Here is a 7,835-nt window from a genome sequence, read left to right as displayed (position 1 = left end):
ATTTCATCTATATTATAGCCCCAATATTTTTTGTGGTAATCAGTACTTTCTTGGGGGGATCCTAATTATATGGATATGATCTTTGAAAGTGTTGTGGGATGCTACAGGTGCTGCTGAGCCCGTGACTTTTCTGTCACTTCTATTGCAAATGGTATAAATGCCATAAAACAATAGTTCATGCAGCGTTCACAGACAACTGGTTTTTATGATACGTTTGCTCAGACACAAGCAGTAGCCTGCATCTATGCAGGATCCAGCTCGGATTCATTCCTCCTCACCGGCCTGGCTTGTGTATGTTCTGTGGGAGAGAGAGAGAGAGGCGGGACCTTGACGCCGGGAAGGGCGTTCTCTTTGCGGTCAGACCGGGCAGAGTCATCCCGAGGGGTGGGTCCTCCGGCAACAGAAAAGGAAAACCCACCTTTTTTCATTGTTAAGGACGCGGTGGAATGTGATGGTTTGATCTCAAAAGGACCAGGGAGGGGAATATCCGAGAGGAAAGGACCAGCGAAAGCGACTGAGGGAAAGGGGGAAAGCAGAAAGCGGTTCCCCCCCTATCGCCTCCAACTCTCTGGTCTTGAATGAGAATATGCGGATGAACTTGTCCCGGCCGTGTCGGCTGCAGCGAGCCCTACCGTCCGCACGAGCTCAGCCCGCGTGAAGTTGTGGATTTACCGTTGCGTTTTCCGGACCCGGCGGTGGAACTGCTGAGGTAAATTTGAGTCTTTATTCTGTGTTTGAGGAAGAAGCGGAGTGTATATTTGGGGATTCACACAGCGGCTTGTTGAGACTCGAGGAGTCCGGACTGCAGAAGTCTGAACTGCGGCAAGTTTTTCAGCCCTCCTCCTCCTCCTTCTCGTCGTCGTTCTTAAGCCAAATTGAAGCATCCAGCTCTGCAGGAAAACCTCAGGTGGTTAAAATGTTGCCGCACATAAACCGTTCATATCTTCTTTTGGTAACACTTGGCATTTTTGTTATGAGGTTGCATTTATCTGCTTCTGCACTCGATACGTTTTTTTTACTGCTTTACGCACATAGTAACGTCAGTCCTTTCAGACTGACTGCCCGGGCTGTAGGAACATGGAGTAGAAGTGTGGAGGCTGCTTGGACGTGTTCTTGACATTTGGTGTGTGTGTGTGTGTGTGTGTGTGTGTGTGTTGCATGTACTCAGACTTTTCAGAGTGTAGGGAGTAAATAATTGTGATATAAACACTGCCCCATGTTGGAGTTGTGTTGACAAGGGGATGTGATGTGGTCATTGTTTATTATCTTTGAAGCAATGCATTACACAAACTAGTTGTGAAATACATAGCCGAAAACATGTCTTAACTTTGCATGGCTGTCTGCTCAGCTGTGAGTACTCTGCGGCACAGTGCTGTGAATGTACGATGGTCTGGACTCTGCTGCCATATCGGAAGGTTTTTATACTGAACAATATGATGATATGTGATTGTTGAGTGCCATGCAAACAATATATATATTGCCTTATATATATTGCCTACGCTCAGTTGTAAGCTACATACTAAAAAACCACAAACTGGGCTCAAAGCCATCCTTGGGCCACATATAGACCAGCCTATGGTGCACACAGACCACCTACTGAATGAGCTTATTTTCAAGTTGGTAAGGAAAGTTTAAACTCCCTTGTTAGAATAGAGTTAATTGATCCATTTCACAGCTGTTTAAACAGTGGACAATCTAGCCTATAAGAAACATATAACCTATTTAAATTATAGACATTTTCTTGAAATTCTGGTCCAATCTGAGTGTTTTTTCTCTTTTTGTCTCAGGGAAACATAAAAATACGAATATATACATGACTGTTTTTTGGCAAAACTATCTAGTGTTACTCAAGAAGACCAATACTGACTGATAACAGTTTTTACCCAATTGTCTGGGCCTTTCTTAGACTGGAATGCAAATGCAAAATCAGGCATTTCCATCAACTAATATAACTGAAATTGCCACGTTAAAGGACAACTAAAACAACTGCAATGTCCTGCTGCCCTCGGATGTTTTGTTAAAGGTACTAACATGACAATACATCCTTATTCTGTTTGAGTATCGGCCTACACGTGTGAAAACAATGTGGTGCTGGTGGTGGTAGGGGCGTAGTCTGAACAGTGTGTGTCCTGTATTCCTTCACCAGAACGGTGACAGATGAATGTGTGCGCATGTGTAAACAGCAGAAAAGGTACTTGTGGTGGTGGAATACTAATCTGCCAGGTGGGGCTCATAAAGAGCACCGAGGGGAAGGGAGGAGATGGAGGGGACCTGCCTTGACCTGTTTGAGACATGAAGGAGACAAAAAAAAAAAAATCCCTGATGAATTTCCAGTAAGGCTCGTACTCCCAGCCAGCTGTAGAACATACCAGCTGAGCTACTAGCTCGGACAGGCATTTGCAGGGAAGCTTGTCACAGTGGTAGATGCGCAAAAAGGGCTTATTTTGGTACTTCTGGGTGGGATTATTAAACCGCATGTGGAGGGAATGTTGGCAGTTTATGCTGTCAGTTTGGAAATGTTGGGGTGGAAATGTAAAGGGGAAAATCAAATGAGAGTAACAGCGAAGTGAGGAGTAAGATGTCTAAATTTCCCCTGATTAATGTCTGATCTCTGGCGCGTCCATTCCCCGGAAAATGCGCTCAAAGTTTGGTTTGGTTCGGTTCAGTTGGCTCTTGCAGGGGGGGGATATTTCACAGCAGATGCCCTCTTTGACACCACTGCTCAGCACAATGATAGTTGTTAATGTTGACACAGCAGAAGTGTCAGCACTACTAGCACCTGTTCTGCAATCTTTACAATGAATGCCAAGAAGTGAAAGTTGCACAAAGAGTTTGCAGCACTTTTTTTTTTCCCCTCCGGGGATTGTCGCCTGCCATTCGCAGTAATAATCATACCTCTTTCTCCTCTTTTATGACCTGAGCTATAGCACGCATGATTGGTTTTCCACTCCGCAAAGCGCTGCGACCGCCCTATGAAACTGCCTGCACTGCTTTGGGTGAAACCAAAAACTAATCATTATGGGTGTCCAATAAGGGTAATTATCAGACTAAGCACTGGACCTGTGGATTACGGAGTGGCTAAATAAATGCTCTGGGGATTAAATTAAAATATTGAGGTTTTCTGCCTGGGAAAATCAAACCACCGGGAATGTCAAACCCAAGCCTGTCGACGGTAATATTACTGCCACTCCGGACATCAGGGTTTATGCACACTCCCTCCTGTGAGTGTTGCGCGATCACACATCAGTGTGGAATTACACGACATTGGCACTGACGTCATGCGTTGCAAGTGCAAAGAAATAAGAACGCATATTGTCATTGCTGTGATTGATTGAAGGAACTACCGTACTATAGCTGTCAGTCCTTTTCCTATGATATCAAAAAATGGAGGGGACAAAAACACAAAGTAGCAAAGTTCAACAGTTTATTAAATGAACATTGTTTTCATTGGAGATCAGCTTATTATTTTTCCTGATTTCTAACATCTGGAAAATCATATATATGCACTTTATTGCGCCCGCCCCCCCAGATAATTACATTTATAGTAAATGTGAAACAGCTAAGCCTCTTGTTGTTATTCCCTGTTATGCACATAAGAAACAACTCTAAAACCTATAGAATCATGATTTCTATTCAGTAACTGCATATTATCGTAGGTTAGACCCTTCTCTGCTCTGTGGTCTCTCTCTCATCACCCAGACTCTCGCCCATCTCTGTGTGTCACAATTAGAATTATAGCAGATTATAGCACTGTATTAATTGAGTAGGTCGCTCCTCGTGTTCCTCGTGGCTTCATTCAGACACAGAGAGAGCCACAGATTACTTGCAGGTCGGACACGTGCAGCTACGTTAGTCTGACCTGGTCAGATTGCGGTCTGAAGCTTTGCAAAGTTGTGTGAACGTGATATGATCAGATTAATGGAAAGCGGTGCATTTCTAGGAGTCCTCAAAGGTATAAATGGGAGAGTCAGCACCCACACGAGCAGCATAACCTATACATCCTAATATGCTGTAATAGATAGCTCGTCTAGAATTGGGACCGGATGGTGTTGGTTATTCTTAGAGGTAGACTCTCTCTTTCACCCTCAGTAACCCTCTCACCCAGGAATAGAGCAGCGCAGGATGCAAAGTGATGTTGTTACGAACCTACCAGGGGCCTACTTGAAGTAGTGGAAATGAATCATGATCTCTGAGCGCCTTCTGTTGAAGCCCACACTCATCCTGTGAGCACATAACATTTTATGAACGTGTGTGTTTTGTGATAATGCAATAAATGACTCCGTATCCGGGACAAGGGCTGCTGCTGATAATATGCAGGCCAGCTGGAGCTGCTGTCTGTGTATAAGCAGACTTGTAGGAAGATGGCTTAGTGCCACGATGACGGCAGCGTGAGGCTTTGACTGGACATTGTACATGTCGTGTGTGTGTGTGTATGTGTTTAAAGTAGAAAGAGCTGAAAGGAGTAGTGAATCAATCAGTTAGTCATCTGAGAAGATCAACATGCAGCTAATCTGACAGTTGACGGTGTCATTTATTTTCAGTGTTGGGAAGGTTACTTTTGAGATGTATTCCATTACAGAATACAGAATACATGCCCCAAAATGTATTCTGTAACGTATTCCGTTACGTTACTCAATGACAGTAACGTATTCTGAATACTTTGGATTACTTAATATATTATCATGCTTTTTACAACAACGTGAATGTACTATTGCCATGTGATTTATTACTATTACTGAAGGTCCGCGACTCCGAACTGTAGTAAAGGGACCTCTGACTAATACGGCGGGGTCCCTGTCGGCTCGTAGCCGAAAACTAGCTTTACTTTGTTGTGTGGGTCAACTTTTCTTGCGAGAGACAGAGAGAGGCGTTGAAAGACTGCTCCAAGGGAACTTATTGTTTTCGGAGGAAAACACGAACACGGTGTACAGTCGAGTCTTAATAGCTTGGCTGAAGTGGTTATTATTATATTTACATGCTTCCAGCTCCCGTTTTTCCTCGATGACAACTCCAACCTTTCCACTCCCCTTTTTCTATCTCCCTCCTCGCGCTCACAGACCCATAACGTGTATGGCAGTCCATTCTCTCTGCAACACGGACTACACTGCCCATGATGCTACATTCTTTAGAGCTATGCTTGTAGCATTCTGCCTGTTAGCTTAGCACAACAACAACAACAACAACAACAACGAAAAGGCGCTCTCTCACCTAGGAAACACACAGTCGCAGAGAGAGAGAGAGAGCGTCGCCCTGTAACCATGGCAACCGTAGCGCTGCCGCCTGGAACAACAGCACGTAGCTGTCAAACAAAACCCAAACAGTCCTGGCCCGCGACAAAATGAAACAGGAAAGTACCGCAGTGTAATCCATTTATTTCAACAAAGTAACTGTATTCTGAATACCACCTTTTTAAACGGTAACTGTAACGGAATACAGTTACTCATATTTTGTATTTTAAATACGTAACGGCGGTACATGTATTCCGTTACTCCCCAACACTGTTTATTTTTAAAGCATAAATGATAAAACACGCTCAGCTTCCAGGATTTCCTTTGTGGAAAACCTGCGTTGTTTATTCCCCTTTTATGATCATAAACATCAGAGTGCACATTAAGAATTCATTAACTGAAAGGTTTCAGTCTTAAATTATTATTTAATTATAAAAATAAAAAACAAGCTGCGGATACCGCAGATGTTTACACATGTTTCTGTGTGCAGTTCTGTCTTTAACTGTTTGAACAGTGAATGAATAGGGGGAAAAATGAAAACAATGAACTAAAAGCAGAAGTTATAAACAGAACATAACTTGTCTTTTTCCAGGTGCTGAATTATTTTGATCTTGGTTTGCTTTTTTTGATTTTCAGTTGATTTTGATCAGCAGTGACGGGCCTGAAACAGGGCAGAGCTCTGTGATTCCAGCTGGAGTTCAAACTTTTTGAACTCTCTGTTTATTCATGGGCTCACTTTATGTGAGCCTACGCAGGTATTTCTGCATTTGAAGGTACTTTTGCTTAGTGCTGTCATCAGATCCTAGAGGCTGAGAGTGTCAGTCACTCAGCGAGCAGTAGCCAGAGGTACATTTTAGCCCTGAGTGTTCACACAACTTGATAATAACTCATACGCTGACACACTAATACATGCTCTCACTCTGTAAGAATGTCAAGACAAGAATGGATTCTGCTGATACCCCTTCTAGTGTGTGTGTAAGTGTAAACGAATCTCCATTGTTAGTCTTTCATAGTGTGCCAAACAGCCTCGCAACTCCTCTCGAGGGCTTTTTTATCATGTAGTTGAATGGCCACTTACGGAGGTTTCAATATTGCACTTATCTCATTTGTTTGCAGCTGTAGGTGTACGTGACTGTGGAGCATCTGCAGTACAATTTCATGCTAATGCACGATTTAAAGGTTAAAATCTTGATTGTATTTTGTCATGATTTACCGGTACATTAAAATCTCCACCAATCCTGCACGAATTTGTTTGTGGAATGTCGAAATTGGTTCGGAATTTTTTAATTTCAAAATAAAACTGCTTTACTTTTATTTTCATGCTTTGGATTTATCCATCCTTTGTCTGATCACAACTGAAATCAACAACTTTTGGCCATTTCTTTACTCATAACTCGTTTTATTTAACAGAATTATGAGTAGTAGGCCCGTACAGGTATTCAGACTCAGCACAAACATTTTTTTTATCACTGCGTCGGACCACAGTGTAGAAACGGTAGACAAAGGCTTGGATGTGAATTGGGTGTGCAGAAGCTGTATGGTCGTGCAAATGTCAAAGAAGCATGCAAGCATTTATAGATAGAAGTGATAAGCTTTGAGACATACAGTTCCAAAGAGCTGGAAAATTTGGAGCTGCTATGGGATTCCCATCCATTGTAGCAAATATCATCTAGCCCTGCCACTCATTTAACCCATTGGTCAAAGGAGCGTATCAAGTATTTAGTGACCTGTAAAAGATTGTGTTGCGTTACTGGGTGGTTATGAAAGTTTTTCCAGCAACAGGGGGTTAAGAAAGGAAAAATGTGCCAGATTGAGCAGGTTTAATGCTAAACCAGATAAAATATATGCATCAGTGAGTGCTGCCAGAGAACTGTGATTCGTCGAGTTTGAGGGGAAAAGGGGAGTTTTTCAAACATTTGCTGAACCCGAAGTCTGAGTTTGCAGGGCACGTTTCTATTTCCTTGTTTTCCACTCTTATTGGAGAGCTGCACCATAATGCTTGCCTTTTTGACCTAGTTTCTAGAGTCACCTTAGTAAAACATGCTATGCTGAGATATTAACCAACCAAAAAGGCGTGGTTGTGATCAGTATAATCTCAATAACAAATGCATTATTCTCACAGACTCAAAGACTTTTTCTTAAGAATTATCCGCAAGTTTTAAATCGCACTGCCATATTTCAGGTGTCCTAATTCATTCACGCTCATCCCCAAAACCAAGTAGCGGCCCTGATGTTGACCATGTGAGCATTCTTCACATGCAGCCACGGAAGGGAAACACAAATCCTCATCTGGTCCTCATTTAAGATTCTCAACCGTCTGCCAAATGAGAAGATGCATGTAGCATCCAGTCCATAACTGCAAACTGGAATGTAATCTATTTGTGGTTAACTTCATGCTGATTCACAAATTTTTACATTTGGCCTTTGTTCCCAGGGCCACAGTCGTTTGGTAGTCTGCAGTTTGTTTAGTCTTCAGATTTAACAGAGCCGGGTTTCTAATGCAAGCCAGCTTTTTAAAGTCTCCTATCTCGCTCCTTGTCTATCTTTTGCAAACAATACCAATAAATCTTGTTGCTGCTTATCACAGGTACACTGAAGATAAGTTGT

The 7,835-nt window shown here is 42.6% G+C and overlaps 1 protein-coding gene across 1 annotated transcript in view; it reads left to right on the top strand.

The window, feature by feature from the left end:
- The first annotated feature begins 376 nt into the window (after positions 1 to 376).
- Positions 377 to 7,835, top strand: part of luzp1 (leucine zipper protein 1) — a 53,129-nt gene continuing 45,670 nt past the window's right edge. Inside the window, exon 1 of the mRNA XM_085257078.1 lies at positions 377 to 709. The gene's annotated coding sequence lies outside the window, so the exon portion shown is untranslated. The remainder of the gene's footprint in view (positions 710 to 7,835) is intronic.

The sequence above is a fragment of the Mchenga conophoros genome, linkage group LG19 (genome assembly GCF_057382185.1).
Source record: "Mchenga conophoros isolate Kocher_MC1m ecotype Shallow Benthic linkage group LG19, M_conophoros_male_GT1.1, whole genome shotgun sequence".
Taxonomy (NCBI): domain Eukaryota; kingdom Metazoa; phylum Chordata; class Actinopteri; order Cichliformes; family Cichlidae; genus Mchenga; species Mchenga conophoros.
Note: the sequence above shows the minus strand (reverse complement) of the source record. Positions and strands in the feature narration are given on the sequence as shown.